We start from the raw sequence: 18792 nt of genomic DNA, 5'->3' as shown, positions 1-18792 counted from the left end.
TGGGTGAGGGGGGGGGGGGGGTTAAGAGGAGTATTGTTGGATTGTGAGTTCCTTCACTCCATAGATTGTTGTTTTTATTTTGGAGTGTCCTGAAAAACCCAAGTTTCATCACCAGTCACGAGTCTATTTATGAATTCATCTTCCTCATCACTGTATTCAGTGCTGAAATGTCAAAACCCTGCCAAGGTACATAATTTTGTAGGCATTTTTGGAACACAATTCACAAAAATTTAAGCAATTTATGACTGAGTCATGCAAAACAGTTTCTGAAATACATTCTTATTGTGAACCATATGTTTTCATGAATATTTTAATACATTTTCTCACCCATGCCATCACTGACAACAGAAGGGTGTCCAATATATGCTTCAACATGAATGTTTGTTCAATTTTATCACCATAAATATCTACAAGTTCTTGAATTTCAGCTGGCTTCGTGTTCTGTGTGTTGAAACACGACATAACAGAGTGCACTTCACAGTCACTGGGCTCAGATGTTGTCTTAAGCATTTGAATGATCACTAACAAATATAAATACAACAAAATTCAGCTCCAGTGTTGACTGTGGAAAGACAATGAACCAGAGAAATGTGTGAACCTACAACACAAGTGCTGCAGTAGCAGTAGAATGATTTGGTACTTACTTTCAGGGTGCACCTCATACTTTGAACTTCGGTGGAAGTGCCCATCACCTTTTAATGTTAATTTTTGCTTATGATGGAAACTATGTTTAAACAGTGTGTGAGAGTGGTGGTGGTGGTGGTGGAGTTATTTAACAGTTGAACTATCTTTGTTTTGTTTATCTGCCTCTAGTAATGACAGGTAATGTGATTCAAGGACAAAGGTACTTTCTGACTTACCTTAGTCAAATTCCAACTCTTCTGTCCTGTACAGCTACTTGCTTTTATCCTGAGGCTGTTACTCTCAGGCCTGCTTGGGCTTAAAGCTGGTTCATTACAAATGAAGCTGCTCCTAAAAAATTGTATACATTGTGTAAAAAAAACTACATTTACAAAGAATTTGTGGGGTCAAAGGAGATAACTTCATTACATCTCACTTGTGTGCACCATGTGCCTGATATTGATCCATTAAAGTTTTGATGTTATTAATGCTCAAGAGATGGTGTGACTATTGGTTTAGGGGCATTTCTGAAAATATCACCTGTCTACATTATGGCACAACTGGAATAACCTTGCTCAAACCAGCCAAGTGTGAATAATGCAAGTGCATTCAACTGAACTGGTAACCAGTTCTTCTGCAGTGCTTCATAAACCAACATTGTCTCGCCCTATAAAAAAAAGAAATTTAGAGGCAATCACAAAAAAGCTTCTTTTTCCCTCCTAAACACTCAAAAATTGAGTCTATGTAGTTTTTTGTTTTGTTTTATTACACCCTGTATGTGAAAAGAGCTGTCACCGTTACCTACACTGCTTACATGGTGTTAATTTGCACACATTTTCATTTGTTCCACTGGAAAGCTTACCAAGACATTTACAGTATAAAGCCAATACTCGCTTGTAACTTAAAAATGTACACAGCTCAAAGGTAGTACAACTGCAACTCTGTAGAATTACCATGTCTTTAATGCAGTACAACATTTTTAACTGTGCAATTATAATATTCATGTAACTGATGCCATTTAGTGATGAGACTTCTGGGGTAAGCTACAAAGTAATTACTTCATGCTGTACAGAAAAACAAAGCAGCCTCACTGTTAATATTTCTCATATAGGTATTGGGAACAAAGGAACCAACAAAATTATGAAGAACATTAGCATGTTTTTTAATTCATCTATCTTTTACAGAAAAAAACAGTAAATTTCAACCATAAATGTTTCATAGGCACGTTACAACATTAACAAACACTGCATTATAATTTGTGACCATACATTATATATATATTCTCTGAAAATGTCTTTAGTAACAATGCACTACACCTGTTACAAGAAACATTGTGTCCTGTCTTATTCAGTGGTCTTTGTTTTACTTCTTTAATTACTTGGCACTTCAGTTCCATGGAACACTATTTAATGTGCAGCTATATACTTGATTATGTTTATTACTCAACATGCGTAATATTACTTAAAGGTTAATTTTATGATCAACATACAGAAACAGTTAGGTTAAGAAACATCGATGTATGCCGATGGTCACTTGGCGGTCATCTATTACCTACCTGCAGTCTGTCACTGCTACATAGTGTTGAAACCATAGGCTAGGTGGAAGACTCACTGGACGACAAATTGTTACAACTACATACATACATACATACAAACATACATACATGGGTGAAAAGCAGGTCTGCTGGTCTCAAAAAACTTTATTGTGCGCTTCTGTTCCCAATGACAACTTAAATGAAACCTCACATCTACAGTAATTTCACCAATAAGGTACGCTACAAATAGGTTGTAATATTCTGACCTGAGTAACTCTTCAGCAAGTAGAGCTACATAATATGTGCTACTGTTTTTATATGAACACTAACACTAGTCATGTTTACAATAGAAACAATAATTAGGTCCAATACATTTAAAATTGTATGCCTACAGCAAGCAACACTACAACCAGAATGTCCTGCTTATTGAAAATGACAATTCATCAAAATACTTGTAGTACACACTGAAATTGCTTTCATCCATTCTCTCTTGCTGCAATAATGTTAAAACTCATAGCCAAAGGCAAATTGCACATTGTTGTGGGGAACTAGAATAACTAAATAATATCTGTTTTCATTTGAGTTTGTTTCACTAACATCCAGATTATGTTGTCACAGTGAATACAATAACTTATGTCCCCTTGTTCTCACATTGACTGATTATAGTTTTCAATTTTGGCCATTTGATATAAGTCTGTCTTGTAACTCCTTCATGTTCATTGTTAATGGCAATAACTTTATTAGCTACTCTGATCTTTGATGACAATGCAAAACTCGAAGGTTACAAACTCTGTTACTAAACAAGTCAATGCATTCGGTGCCAGCCATTAAAACAAAACCTCTTTCAAATTGCGTTTACATTCAATGCTATTCATTTTGTTCTAAGGCTTTTGTTTAGTATAAATAACCAATAGTGCATCTGTAGGCCTTATCAGTTTCAACATTAAAACTGTACCATGCAGAACGGCATTTCTCTGACCAATTGGAAGTAACATTCAAGTATTCAGAGCATTTGCCTCAGTTTGATCCCATAGATTACCACTTTACTGATATGGCATTTAATAAATTAAAAAGAGCATCTCTCTTGAAATATTTACAAACTGAATACTGTTGAACAACACGTATGTACATTTCAACACAGTTATACAATTGAAAATATTGACAGATGCTCCTAAAATTTCTTTTGCAACCTAAATACTGAAACATGTTCTAGGAACTAATTTCAAATGTTAAAATTCTACAAGAGGCTCTACACTGGAAGACACTCTATTTCATTTTCATATAATTGCAGAAGGGCAGGAGCAAGATAAGGTACTTTCAGGGAACGACCGCCAAGTGCAAGTAATTACCAATATCTTGCAGGCTCCAGTACTGACCATGGTCTTATTATCATTCACTCGGTGTTAATCACAGCAGAAGCACTTGCACTACAATGGTTGTGCCAAGTATGCTCCTAAACCCTGTTGTTCTCATCTACTTTTATGTGGTTTATATTGTTCATTGATATACAATGGCATCCTAGCAGACACAGTAGAAATAAACTTCTTTGCACAAAGTACGGTATAACAGATGTCAACTGTTTATTAGTATTTCTGTCACAACAATAGAAGGTAAGTAAGGTTGTTCCACACCAAAATTATACAAATTTTTACTGCCAACACCAGTTGTTCTGCTCCAAAATCAAACTAAATTGTCAGGTCTTCTGTGTGGTCTGCAAGTTCCTTTATGTTGGGAGCATATGTTTGACTGCATTTTATGAAGCAGTGCTTAATAGACAAGTTTTTTAGAACCTGTGATTTTGTAGAAACCAAAGAAAAATGTAAAAGTCAATGAAATGAGGCTTTTATTTTGTTTCACCCAGTCACACTAGCAATCATCAATACACATTTATGATAGAAAGTAAGATTAGAACTTATAAAAATATGAGCTGTTATCCAAAGCCACTATAAGAAAATGCTGTTCGAGTAGTGACAAGTTAGCAAGAAGGCAATACCTCATTTCTGCTGCAGAAGAATGTATCTAACAAGAAGCCAAATTTCATACACTCTTCTAGTACATAGGAAAGTGTGGCTCCTACCAGCTGCCTTATGTATTTGCACTGTCTATTGGTTGTTTTCAAAGGGGAAACACAAGCCAGGGAGCAATTTTCCATAAGAGGTGAAATTAAGGAGGCACAACATGTTTGGGAGGGAGGCTGTGTTTCAAGGTTATGGCAGGCCCAATGTATAATGTTTCTATTTTGATGTAGAGTTCACATAAATAACATGCAATTCCGTATGTATTTCAACTTTGAATACTGTTTGTGCATTTGGGAGGTTGTGTGAGCTAACTAATTTTTAGATGGGGAACTAACCAGAAACTGCTTTACTGAGCCATGTAAATAATATTTACTGCAGCACTGAGCCAGTGGCTTTACATGTGCAGAAGAAATTAGATTAAAGTTTTTTTAGTATGAATATTGTTAGAGGGATGTAAGAAATGTGTGTTTGGCTGTAAATTAAATATTTTTACTTGAGAAGACAACATATTGTTACAGAATGAAAGTATTTTGAAGGTTTATAGAAATATATATTATAATTTGCTCTCTCTCATGTTGTGACACATGGTGAGTAGTATGCTACACTTTAATAGCTGCTTCTTTTTGTGTGACACACATCAGGTACAATGGCGACAAAGTTTCCTTTATATATGCTAAACAGTATTTTTAAATATTGTGATGCAAAGAAATCTTTTGAGTGAGAACAAAGTTACTCAAAACAGTATCTTCAGATTTGAGCAAAGCCTCAAGGTTTCAACATTTGCCATGATAAACTTTATGTCAACTGTGAGAGATGGAAGGTTGCCAATCTTAGATGTTTTGGTAAAATGAAAATCAGATGGGCCAACGTGTGTACCACAAGCCATCACACTCTCGCATATGTCTCAGGGTGCAGGGTTTCGGACCATCCAGTTCAGAAGATAGGTGTTTCAAAAACAATGATAAAAAGAGCTGCAATTGTTTGTGATAAGAACCACTTGGATTCCAAAACTAAGGAACAAGTGATATAAAGCTGGGACATTGAGAAATGATACTGAACAATCGGGATAAACTACTTATGGTGCTCCTTCCTCTGCATGGTTCTCCAAATAGCAAAATAGGCATTGTCCTAGGGCCCAAAAGGATAAACAAAATATTATGGACAGGTTGCCTCAGGGTCTCTGTGATGTGTAGTACCCCTGTAACTACACTGGTGAATCCAGCCAAACCTTTTCCGACTGCTGTGAGGAACACCAAAGGCAGAACAAAATTTGAGAAATTAAAATCTTGACCCCTGTACTTCTACAGGCTGGGTTTCTGTTGCAAAAAAAGCAAGAGAAATTAGAAAGTGTGAGAATCACTTCAATCAGGCCAATGACTATATAATCTTAGTGGTGCATGGAACTGGGTTCTCAAGGCTGAGAAGAGACAGAAAAATGAAGTGAACTGTTTATGTTCCTTTGATAGATCTAGTGACACTGATAGCACAAAGTAAGGATTACGTATGCCAATCAAGGACTATTTAAGACCATGACAGTTGGTCCTCTTGACTAGAGGCAAGAGAGAACAAGTCACCCCCACCACAGCAGAAAGGGAAAAATATTGTCAACTGCCATGCCAGATAGACAAATGTGTAAATTCATTATCTGAACACGTAACAGTTATTGACTGGTAATAAGTTTCGACAAAGCCAGTTGTCACTGATTACAAAACTAACAGGAGTATCTAGATCCATCTCAAACCTTAGAAGAATTCTTGCCTCAGTGAGTAATAAGTTCAAATGACTGCATTTGGAATTAATTATATTTAAAGACATATTTTGCTCATAACTAGGAGTTTTCGTTAGGTCAATACATGCCTAAGATGTCATTTTTCATGAGCAACACTGTGTTGATCACTAACTGCAGGTACAAAGAACAGCTCTCAAGCATACTAAACATCAATGACCCACTGCCCACTGGAATAATGTAGGTTTCTTCATTGACCGCATTTTCATCACATGGGAGAAGCAATCACTAGTTTATAGTAGGCTGTAATGATATCAAGCATAATATCTCACTTCACCTCGTACAATTTATAACTTTGGCATTCTGCTGTGATTAGTGCATTGCTTAACAAATCAAAGAAGTAAACAACAGTTAGCCAAGATATGGGATCTCTTTTCCTTTTCTTTTTTTATAATACCTGCCACACTTTCTGTGTCATGTTAATAGAAACTGACAATCATAGCACCTGCAATGGTTCAAATTTCACTTTCACAAATGGAAAACCAGACTGTCTGTAGGTTTGGTGTTCAGCAGGAGGCAAAACCTTGTTAGTGGTCTGGCTGTGAGACTCGAAAGCATTGTAATCCCCGCACTTACATCACCGGCTTTTGAGAGAACTGTCGGGAGGCGGCAGTGTTCTGCTTGGCAGGTTGCGCAGGTCCTGAAACACACAAAGTGTGGCAAAAATTACTAATTCATTAAGTCACTAGAAACTGCTGTCAGGTAGAACCACTGTACTGAATAACAACCAGAAGTATTTCTATAAGTATTGCATATGAGTGCAGCTTATGAAAACTATATGGACGCGAGTTAAAAATCCCTTTCTTATATGCAGGAATTTACACTAGATTATAGCACAGCAGCTGTAGGGACCTAGATTAAGTTTATTCATTGTGGATGTTTATGACTGTTTATTCAGTGTAAATACAGAAAATTGCAACACTCTCATTTCATTCTCTTCAACAGAACAACCAAAGGAAACAGAAAAATCTAGCTGAAGAAATTAATAAATTACACCACACTTCACGTCACTGTAAAAAAGAAAAACCAGAAAACATTAATAAAACTTTACATAAAAATGCTGAAATTTCCAGGAAGCCAACAATTACCAGTGTTACCATCTGTAACTCTTCTTGCTATCCAAATCAATATAAGAATGTTTAATCACATGCTTAACGACCCAATGGATACAAGTGGAAGATATAAAGAAACAAAAATTGTAAAATCAGCTGCCTCCAGTAATGAATACATTAACTAAACCAACCAATTTCTGGATAACCACCCACAAACAAGAAGACCATCTTTGCAATAAGTTGACTTTCCTTAAGGAAGATTTCATACCAAATTGCCAACCTCTTCAACTTGTATGACATAAAAATAAGCTTCTGCACAAGTAACAAAATACAGAATAATATCATCCACAATACTGAAAGCACTAAGCAAGAATATCAAAAGTCAGAAATGTCCAAACTTCTGCAATTAACAAACTGGTAGAAGCACAGGGATGCATTCTGTATTAACATCCAGAACAAATCCGACTTTGCAGAATGAGTTACTGGGCAAGAATTGTGGCATACAGTGTAGAAAAGAACCAGGCAAGAAATTTGACTTTCCTGAAGGAACTGAAATATCTTTCAACACAGATACAGCAACCAGTCTACCTACTCAATGACAAATCTTGCCTTCACAATTATGAAGGCTTACTATTAAAAAAAAAAAAAAAAAAAAAAAAAGCCTGACCCCTCTCTATCTCTCTTTACATCTTACCTACATTGATATCACTGTAAAAAATCTACCAGAAAATAAATCTTGTATGATATATCTAAGCTTTCTACTCTTGCTTTTAAAAGTAATGTTCATGTATATATCAAGAGCTGCAAATATTGGAACTTCACTCTATTTTTGGGCATTTCTGTTCAGTTTTGATTAAAGTATTTACCCACACATTACTTTTATTATATGCAAACAAGCACAATAAAATTGTCTCTGAGCAAAGTATGTAAGATCTTCATAACATAGACTATTGTCTGAAGTAGTGATGGAAGGAATCAACACTGTGAATGCTGCATGAAGGGCTATGTGAGGATCTTTTCTGAGCAGCACATTGCAAATCATACCACATATGCTGAATGTTCAAATCTGGGGAGTTTGGTGGCCAGTGGAAGTGTTTAACCTGAGAAGAGTGTTCCAGGAGCCACTTTGTAGCAATTCTGGACATGTCAAGTGTATCATTGCCCAAGTCCATTGGAATCCCCAATGGACAGGATGCTTATGTATGTGTCACCTTTCAGGGTCATACCTAGCCATATCACTCCAACTGCATGCCTCCTACACCATTACAGAGCCTCCACCAGCTTCTACTGTCCCCTACTGACATGCAGTGTCCATGGATTCAAGCAGTTGTCTCCATGCCTGTACATGTCCATCTGCGCAACACAGTTTGAAATTGGGTTCGTTCGACCAGGCAACGTGTTTCCAGTCATCAACAGTCCAATATCAGTGTTGATGGACCCAGGTGAGGCATAAAGCTTTGTGTCGTACAGTCATCAAGGGTACACAAGTGGACCTTCAGCTACAAAAGTTCATATCAATGATGGTTCACTTCTTGATGGCCCAACATTGAAATATGCAGCGATGCACACGATTCTCTTCAGTTGGTGGTCCTGTTTTTGCAGGATCTTTTTTCGGCTGCAACGATGTCGGAGATCTGATGTTTTACAGATTCCTGATATTCACTGTATCCACATACGGGAAAATAACCACTTCATTGTTATCTTGGAGATGCTTTGTCCCATTGCTCATACGCCCACTATAACACCACATTCAAATTCACGTAAATCTTGATAAGCTGCTATTGTAGCAACACTAGCCAATATAGCATCTGTGCCAGACACTTGTTGTCTTGTGTAGGTATTGCCAACTGCAGTGCCATATTCTGTATGTTTACATATCCCTGAATTTGAATACACATGACTGTGCTAGTTTTGTTGGCAATTCACAGTATATACATATTCTGTGAGAAGATACCAACTGCCGGCACAACCAATCCACATACTGTGATGGAAGAGGTACATGATAGTGAATGTGTTGTGTTGTGTTGTGTTGTGTTGTTTGGCAGTTGATGGTATTCTGGCTTAGACTGTGGCAGATGTTGCGGACCAGGTGTGCTGACTTGGCATGGGTGGTCCTATTCCTCGGTGTTCTAGGCCATCAGACATTAGAAACCTGGATTTGTTTCTATGACCATATACCAAGTACAGAGTCTACCACATCTAAAATTTAATGAACAAAATCATTTCTGCCCTTGCCACAAGTGATGCAGATATAATGTGCACCACTCGTGCACACATGTTGAAATAGATTAAATTGCATAAAAAACTTTGTGATACTATGTCACATAAGCCAAACATGGTGTGAATACCTTAGGTCTAATTTGTTTGGATGCTGTAACACATTACAACTGTTCTGTAACTTTTGATATCCTCTGCCAATTGCACATTAAGAACTTTATTGTGCTGTTAGAGGCAAAACCACCACTTATTTCAAGTCACCTACTGTCCAGTTTATGTGGTATTTGCTCCACTGACAACATGTACATTTTTATGCCTCAGTAGTCTTCTGCAAGGGACCCATTGCATACAACTTGTCATCACAATATTTGGCTAAAAACTAGTAGACATGTGTCTGCAGCGATTCCTGTTGTGTTTGAGACTGACTGTCAATGGCAACTTACAACATTCATCTCTATGACTAACTACGAGTTAGCATCGTAATGTGGCCACTTTCATTATTATGGGGTTGCAAGTGGTACAACATTACTTGTAGACAAGCTCGATAGTCTTCACTGACGCACCAATAAATTGGGCAACTTAATTCATTGACACATCCAAACACAATAGCTCTAATCTGTGGCTTCAATCCATTGTACTACACAAACTGAGGGAGTCATTAATGCATTGACAACCTGTAGACCATATGCCAGCAGTAATTCGGGTTGATACAGTTGTTGGATGTGCTCCTGGGGGATATCATGGAGCATTGAAATCCCAATATGTTTGGAGGGCCATGCCCATAGCACTACATTCTCAATTGCGCATGGCAGGTCTCGGAAAGCATAAAGACAAGCATTAGAAGCTCTTCTCATATGCAGGTAGGCATATCACACTGAAATGTTAACTCAACATCGTCTGCAACAAAGGGCAATAAAATGGGGTGTAGTGCTGTGGATGAAAACTCCTGCTACAAAACTAATGGCACCCCATACGGTTGCTCTTGATTATCGTGTCATGTCTTTGGGCTGGAATCTCAATGATGGGAGTGGATTGAACTGAGACCGATGGCCAGCAAAGACATGTCTGGAGATGCTTTGGACAGCAGTGTGATACCAACCTGACAATTGCCTGATAACCAGGAGTGATTGACTGGGATTCCATTTGTATTTTGTTGAAGGACCTTTTTGGCTTTCCTACAGCATACAACAATGTTCCAAGTACCATTCTGTTGCCTTTCATAGCAAGCCACTCTTGTGAGAAGTGGCCCCTTATATTGCCCCAGTGTATCGGGAGAGTGACTCACGCCTGTACAGTGACAGGTGGTATGAAACAGTTCAGTCGAGTACGTAGTTCTAATTTTCACCCACCAGAGTCCAGTAGTACAGACTTCCAAGAAACAGGTCAAGAGAATGTTCATAGCAATGTGAGTGAGGTCTATAGTAAATACGTACATCACTGTACACTGTAAAGTGGGGCTTTTAGTATCATAATATGTTAAGTAAGCTTATGGTGAAAGGAAAGCCAATTCAAGTGAAAATGAAAATTGTTAATAATGTAAACTAAGTATAATGTATCAAAATGTTTAGTATTTATTTTGGGAAAGTCATGAAAAATGCTGACTAATGTGGGAGAATACTGTTTTTCTAATGGCCTTAAAGAAAGCTGACCTATCAGAAAGTACCGTAGTATTCTTCGTGCATCTTTCCTCTTGGATATACAGAATGCTTACAGCAGTGTAAGGATTCAGAGCCCTGCCTTTAAATGGCATGGCCACATGTAGTATCAGCTGCAAAGGAAGTTATCATTTGCCAGTTTTAGTTGTGCTACACGTTTCAAAAGTGTAGGCATATATATTCCGGTGTGTTTTTTAGAAAGTTCGGTTTTATAAGTAACCTTGTGTATGAGAAAACACAGTAATTCCACGTGGCAGATTGGTGACTAAAATTGTGAGTGCATTGCACACTGACAATCTTAAATGGAAATGCTTGCCATGCTTAGTAGCCATTCAGATTTCGAGAAATATGCTAACGTAAATGAAAGGATCAGTGCATGGCAATGTTAAGATTAGCACGGGCTTGGCAGTGAACATCTACATTATCAATGTACAAAAGTTTTTCCAGCATTTCCATGTTTCATTCAAAATGAAGATCTTTTTCTGATTCTTAAAATAGTTACATTGTATGCAGCCTGGTGCGAGTTGCAGTACATTAGGTCTCTACTCGGACTTCCTGCCGGCGAACTGCTGCAACCAGTTGACAGGTTGGTGCTGGTAAGAAGGAAATGCGCCACCAAACTTGGCTTACATTTCAGCAATATGATGCCTGCCTGTGCATGGTGAGAATTTCTAGTGCTTCTTTCATGCTCTCCAAACTCTTCCTTGGCCAGCAAGGTCACCGAACTTCTCTCCAACTGAGAATGTTTGGAGTATTATGGGCTGGAGCCTCCAACTAGTTTGGGATTTTCACAGTATAATATACCAACTGGACAGAATTTGCCTCAATATCTCTCAGGGGAATGCTGTCAATCATTATCAAGCTGAATAATTGCTTGCATAAAAGCTGGAGGTGGAACAATGTCTTATTGGCTTGCTCAATTTGTGAAGCTCTTCCTGTGGAATAAATAATCCAGTTTTTCTGAGAACGTAATGACTTGTTTGTTGGTACTTGTACATCACTCCTACTGGTTTCCATCCCAATCCAAACATTTCTTTGTAGAGCCTGTTTCATGTCTTTGAGTGTAAAAATGCATCTGAACATTTGGTGAATGGTCTCAGAAAGAAACAAGAGTTATAAACAAAATGCTTTGACCAGCCTTTGGAGTAATCACCATTACCTACAACAGACTTCTGACTTCAGTTGTCAAGCTGTAGGAAATGGTCAGCCAACACTTCTTGTGGAATCACTTAAAGCACCATGGGCACACAATGCCAGATGTCTGCATCATTGCCGGAGATGATACCTGATGTTATCAGTACTATCCACAGAGCATGCAGCAGTAAGTGATATGGTGTTCATTGTCTCCCCAACATCCCACAGGTACAAATTCATCATGGATCAAGCCCTTTCCATCAAAAATTGTGACTGATAAGTCTTAATCTCAGAGTTTTTTTATCAAATTTCTTTTGGGAGGCAGGGAAGATGAGGAACACTGTTGCTTCATCTGTGGATTGTACTGGTGGCTCTGCCTCTCATCTATAATAGTGCAGATATCCAACAATGCATGACAACTGTATGTTCAGTGACTCCACAAGAATTGTTTGCAGACAGTTTGCAATAGCTTTACAACAACTGTCAAAAGTGTTTTGTAGATAGCAGTGATTACTTTGTAACTGATGTTCTCTTCATTTTCTGAGACCATTCACCAAACATTCCAGATAAACCTTGTACAAGAAGCAATAGACACATTGTTCTCTTACATATACCATCATGTAACATGTGTATCAAGATAGGTCACATTTTGTCCAAAGAATGTGTTGCTGAGAACTGGACAGGCATGTAGAACTGGTTGAATATGGGTTAGCTTTGAGGTAACAGTTATTGTTGTCTCCCAGTATTGACATATTAGTTGGGAGAGAATAATTCTATGTGAGGAGGACTGACGAAAGAGCATTTAAAAGGCACATTATAAGATATGTGAGGAGGGGAGGCAAATAACCTAGAGTAGCATCTATCGACCCACTTTGCTGACTGGTGAGCGCATCTGACTGCCATGCAGTCAACCCTGGGTTCATTTCCCACCCATGTCAGACATTCTCTCTGCTCAGGGAGTGGGTGATATGTCGTCCTTATCATTAATTCATCATCACCAGCATGAAAGCCACCCACCATGGTGTCAAAAGAAAAGACCTGCAACTTGTCAGTCAAATTTACCCAGCAAGTGACTCCCAGGTACCAATGTCCATATGATCACTTCATTCCATCTAGAGCAGTAGAAAGGGAAACATACCAAAGAGGGAGCAATAGCCAAGTATGCTAAATGTGATGGGCTATAAACAAACAAGGACACTTTTTCAAAATTTAAAAGCTTTTATCCAGATTGGTCACCAAAGTCTGAACATTATGGCCTTTCCTCAGAAACATACAGTGATCAGAAGTCCAAAGTAGCAACTGGAATGATATCTTATCAGTGTACTATCAGATATGAGGCTCCTCTGAGATTATTTATGAACGTTTTTCATTTTCTCCTACATAAAGTGTGAAATGAACTCCCCTGACCAAATTCAGGTGGTGGTTCAAGGACGTTTTATGAGTATTTTCGTACAATGGACCCTTGGTCTTCTGTGGCTCACTGCGGAGTAATAATGTAATTATGATTTATTTAGTTTCCTACCTTTATTTCTTCTGAAAATACACTGTCCAGACACATTAATGTGACTAGCCATCAAAACCTTGAATAACCTCTTTTTGCGGTGCACACCGTTGCCAGACAGGCAGGAAGAGATTCAATGAAACGATCATATGGCATTAATGACTGGCAGACCCCGTCTGGGCTTGATCAGCTGCCTACTGCAATTATTTTTATTTGATGCTGCTTTTGAGACTCACTTGTTGGTGACAAGAACAACACAACGCCCACACTCTGAGGCGACAAAAATCCTGTATCCAGCTGGAAATCAAACTGCGCCCCCCCCCCCCCCCACATGGCTGTGAGGTTCTGTATTAACAGGGGTGTGGAGCCATGATGATTTCATTGCCAAGTCCAGCTGTTTGTGGTTTTTCATGTAAGGATCCATGGAGAATACAGCTTGGCAGAGGGGTTCCCACAGATTCTCAGTTCGTTTAAATCCGAGGACTTCAGTGGCTAAGGGCATATGATAAACTCGTCCTGTTGCTGTTAGAACCACACATGTACACTGCAAGCTGTGTTGCATTGTACTGCTGGTAATGATACATCTATCAATCCATTGTGCCTCCCGGAATATCACCACCACCCAGGGAATGCCACAGACTCCCTCCCCTCTTGTGCCCCCCTTCTGACCACACACGGAGATAGTATCTACGTGTTTGTCTTTTAACATGCAAGGCAATACATTGCTCAGCAAGATTGCCATGTCTCACCAATTTTGAACGTTCTGAGCACCAGAGGCAGGTTCTTTAAAGCAGGTGCGATTTTGATGATGTAACGAACCAACTGAACTGAATTTGGTACGATATCCGTCAGGAGGGCATCAACTAACTTTATCAGTCAATGTCAAGCCGAATAACTGCCTGCGTAAAGGCCAGAGGTGGACCAACACGTTATCGACTTATCAATATGTGAAGCTGTTTCTCTTGAATTAATCATCCAGTTTTTCTGCAACTGTAATCATTCATTTGCCCCTACACGTACAGCATGTGTATCGAACTGGGGTAATTCCTCCGGGATACGTTTATTTTCCTTTGTGTGTAAATGTATTTCGAGCATGTCATTGAAAAACGTATGAAACGAAATAGAGGGGAGCGGGTTGTCGATAGGAGAAGAGAATGTATTAGACTCCTGGATCATGTGGTGTTATTGGCAGAGGGCGAAAGAAGTATGACTGAAATGTTAAAAGAGTTAAACAAGACACGTGAGTAATTTGGAATGAGAAATAATAAGAAAAAGGCAAAATGTCCGGTGATAAGTGCAAGAAAAGTAAGAACAACTATAATGTTAGGCAGGAAGATACAGAACAATTTAGTGTTTTTAGATAACTGCGACGCGATATTATGGACGACATTGGAAGTAATAAGGAGGTGAAAACACGTATAGCAATTGCCAACGAGACGTTTCATAATAGGAGGCTTTTATGTGGGTGCGTTGAAAGGGGATAAAATAGGCAGGCACAGTGAGAAATGAGGTGTTGAGAAGAGTGGGAGACCAGAGAGATATTTTAAAGGTAGCAGGATGAGCAAACACAATTGGCATGGGTACTGAATGACAAGAGATTGTTTATTGATGGATAGTATGGAGGGAATAGTGAATGGAAGAAGAAGAAGAAGAAGAAGAAGATGAAGCATAACAAACCGGGTAGTGGACAGTGTAAGGACAGAAAATAGTTGTGAGAAAACAAATGGGTAACAAATGATGGGACTGCATGGAGAGCTACATGTGAAGACCTGCCCTAGGGCAGAACACACATGGTGGTGGTGGTGGTGGTGGTGGTGGTGGTGGTGGTGGTGGTGAAGAGGAGACTTATTTTGGACATTTGGCAAGAAGCCCATTTTCTTGTAATCCAAATTTAAACAAAAAATAGGCAGCTTATAATCTGTACTCTACAGGCGACCGTAAAGTGCATGGCAGATGGAACTTGCCATTATACCAGTTATTAGAACTTATTCCCACTCCACTGACATATGGAGCGTGCGAATTGGGACTGCTTAAAAGCCTCTGCGCGTGCTGTGCTTAAGTCTCTTCTGGTCTTCGCGCTTCCTACATGTACGATAAGTAGGCGGTTTCAGTACATTCCTACATTCATCATGTAACGTGAAACTTTCAAAGTAGTTCTCCACGTGATAGTCTGCTCTTCCATGGCATAGTCTCCATCTGTCATCAACTGTCTGTTAGTTCAGTTCTTTGAACACCTATGTGACATTCTCTTATGGCTCAAACAAACCTGTGAGCAATTTTGCTGCCCTTCTCTATATAAGTTCAATATCCCCTGTTCGTCCTATCTCGTACGGGTCCGATGAATCTGATCAATGTTCCAGGATGGGTCGCACGATTATTTTGTAATCAGTCTCCTCTGTAGACTGATTGCGATTCCCCAATATTGTACCAATGAACCGCACGTGCTTTACCTACAAATGTGCTTATGTGATCGTTCCATTTCATATCCCTACAAGTTTATACGCTCAAGTATTTACATGAGTTAACGAATTCCAGCTGCAGCGCACTGTAGCTGTACTCATCGGATTCTACGAAGTCTCATTTTATGAAATGTTGGTTTTGTTGATGCTGTCACAGTAGAATATTTGACTATGCTAACAGAGCCTCAACCTCACTTTTGCTTGCACGGCTTCCTCGAATGTGTGCAGTAAGTATTGGAGACAGCCGAAAATCGGATGGGACCCAGTCGGGACTGTGTGGAGGTCAATCGACGGCAGTGAACGAACGGAATCGGAGTGCTGCAGACGTCGCAGCGCTCGGCTGTAGTTTCGCATTGTAATGATGAAGAAGAGGGTGCTCCACGTGCGGACCAACTCTTCTGATTCGTGCTTTCAGTTTTCTCAGCTGTTTCTCACACACCAACATAGTAACATCACACACCGCTATGTTACACGGTACAAATCGGATCCGTCTACCAGCAGAGGGCTGCGGATATGTAGAATAAAGATGTAGAATGCTACTAACGTTTTTTAACTGGAAAGCTTAAGAGTTTTCAAATAAAACATTTGGAGTCACTACTTCTCAGCACGCCCTCACGTTATATGCAAAAAAACGAAGAAACTGTTTCCGAGCATCCTATTAATTGAACATCTTTGTACTGTACATCTGTAGTGAACCTTACGGTGATGGTGAAATTTCGTATTTATATTTACATTGAAAGGCGATAATCTGTGACCAACACACAATTAAAATGGCAGTAGCCAGGTGGATATTAACTGCAATACCACCCACATTGCCACGGTAAGTGGAATAATTGGTTTTCCAACACATGTCGCCATGTAACAGTCGCTCATGGCGATACATTAAAGAGTTCTCTGTCTCCCTGTCAGAGAGCCAGTACCCGGCATCACTCTAGCCGAAAGAAAGACGGAAATTCTGTGTGCCACATTAAGATGAGTCTGAAAAGATTACAAAACTAGTTAATAGAATTAAAGATATTTCAAAAAGTGAGTTGTTGCAGTTTTCTGTATTTAAATTCAATACACTAGTCACAGGCTCTAGCAGTTCCTTAGGGGATATGATTAATCGGTTGAGAGCGTTGTGTGTCCCTCCGAGATTAATTTTGCCTGGGCTTTAAGAGACTCACCGGTCAGAATTTACAGAGCTGCCAACTACATCTCACACCGGGAATATTATTAGGTTTAGTTAGCATCGCAGCCTACGGAAGAGAGCGCAAATCGAACAAGCATTCGCAGTCATTCCCTCTATTGACTACCACTCGCCTTTATTCAACTTTTAAGGATTCCTCCGGAAATATTCCAAGTAGACTTTCTCGGGATATTTTACGTTTGTTTCCAAGCGCCTGCCAGTTCAATTTCATCAGAAACTATGTGACACTCTGCAACGGGACAAACAAACCTGTGACCATTCGTGCTGCCCTTCTCTGTATACATTCAGTCTCGCCTGGCAGTCGTATCTGATTAGGATCCAGGGATATCGAGCAACATTGGGGAAGTGATTTCTAAGCAATTTCTTTTGTACACAGATTGTATTTTCCTAGAATTCTACCAATGAATTGCAGCCTGCCACCGTATTTCCCTAAGACTGTGACTATGTGACGGTTCCATTTCAAATCGCTAGAAATTTTTACACCCATGTATTCGTGTGGTTTGAGCGATTGCGAATTTGACTCGCTCATATTAAAGTCGTAGGATAAGGTTATTTCTTGTTGTGAATCGAACAATTTTAAATTTCAGGAACATTTAAAGCAAGTTGCCAGTCTATGCACTACACTGAAATCTTGCCAGAGCGTGGCTTCTTTCAGACAGTGCTTCATTACAGACAACTGCATAATTTGCAGGTAGTTTGAAGTTTCAAATAGACCGTGTAACCAACACCCCCTTCTCCCCTCCCATTTGCTATCTGAAAACTGGAAGTCCCCTATGTAAACCACCTTCAGAAGTTCGTTTACTTTCCGTATCAGTTAATGTGTTAAAAACTTGACCTGAAGAATCATAGCCCTTTGCAGTTGAAGACGCTCTGTTTTAAGAGAAGTTAGTTTTTCGAAAACATCTCTATGTTTATGACCTGAACTAGGTATTTTACAACGCTATAATTTTCAAGTACATTCTGCAGTGTATGTGGATACTGTCTCACAAATGTGTTGCGAATAGAGTGAGTAGTAAAGAAGTAATAAATTCAAAATTCATGACTGATGCTGACGCCTTACTGCATGAGCAGCGAAAATGTAGGAGCGATAAAAGTCTTTTTTCCTTTCATCATTCTGTCAGGGATGTCAGAGGGAAGAAAAGGTTCACAAAGTTTCAAAATTAAGTGTGAAGTTTGTTGTAAGTCGCAAGGTGCTGCCATTCACAAATGCTCGGTGAATATAATCTGTACAATTTTCGCGCCATGACATTATGCTGTCTTAGACGTGTACACAGTTTTTGACTTTTAACGCCCGACTTATTGCGTTAAACCTATGCCTTTAAAAGGAGGACAGGAGGAGGATTGTATTTAATGTGCCATCGATGTCCAGGTCATTGGAGACGGAGCAGGAGCTGGCACTGCGTCAAGGAAGGGTAGAAGTAGTCCGCAGTGGCCTTTCAAAGGAACCATCCCGGCATTTACTTGGAGTGATTTAGGAAAAATTACGGAAAACATAAATCAGGATGTCCAGACGCGGATTTAAACCGTCGTCCTCCCCAATGGGAGTCTCGTAGCTAGCGTTTCTGCTCTGGAACATGGGATTCCGGGTTCGATCCCCGGCAGCGTTGATGACTTTCTCCGCCCGGG

General features: G+C 39.4%; 1 protein-coding gene across 6 annotated transcripts in view; it reads right to left on the bottom strand.

Moving 5' to 3' along the window:
- Positions 1-18792, bottom strand: part of LOC126293273 (uncharacterized) — an 869155-nt gene that overhangs the window by 356706 nt on the left and 493657 nt on the right. For 3 of the 6 annotated variants that reach the window (XR_007552258.1, XR_007552259.1, XR_007552256.1), the window contains exon 4: positions 6483-6599. The exons of 2 other annotated variants lie outside the window; for them this stretch is intronic. The gene's annotated coding sequence lies outside the window, so the exon portion shown is untranslated. Of the gene's footprint in view, positions 1-6404; positions 6600-18792 lie in introns of all 6 variants that reach the window. One more of the 6 variants, XR_007552257.1, reaches the window with a different exon arrangement.

Source organism: Schistocerca gregaria, chromosome 10 (assembly GCF_023897955.1).
Source record: "Schistocerca gregaria isolate iqSchGreg1 chromosome 10, iqSchGreg1.2, whole genome shotgun sequence".
Taxonomy (NCBI): domain Eukaryota; kingdom Metazoa; phylum Arthropoda; class Insecta; order Orthoptera; family Acrididae; genus Schistocerca; species Schistocerca gregaria.
The sequence above is the reverse complement of the archived record's forward strand: the minus strand, read 5'-3'. Positions and strand labels throughout refer to the sequence as shown.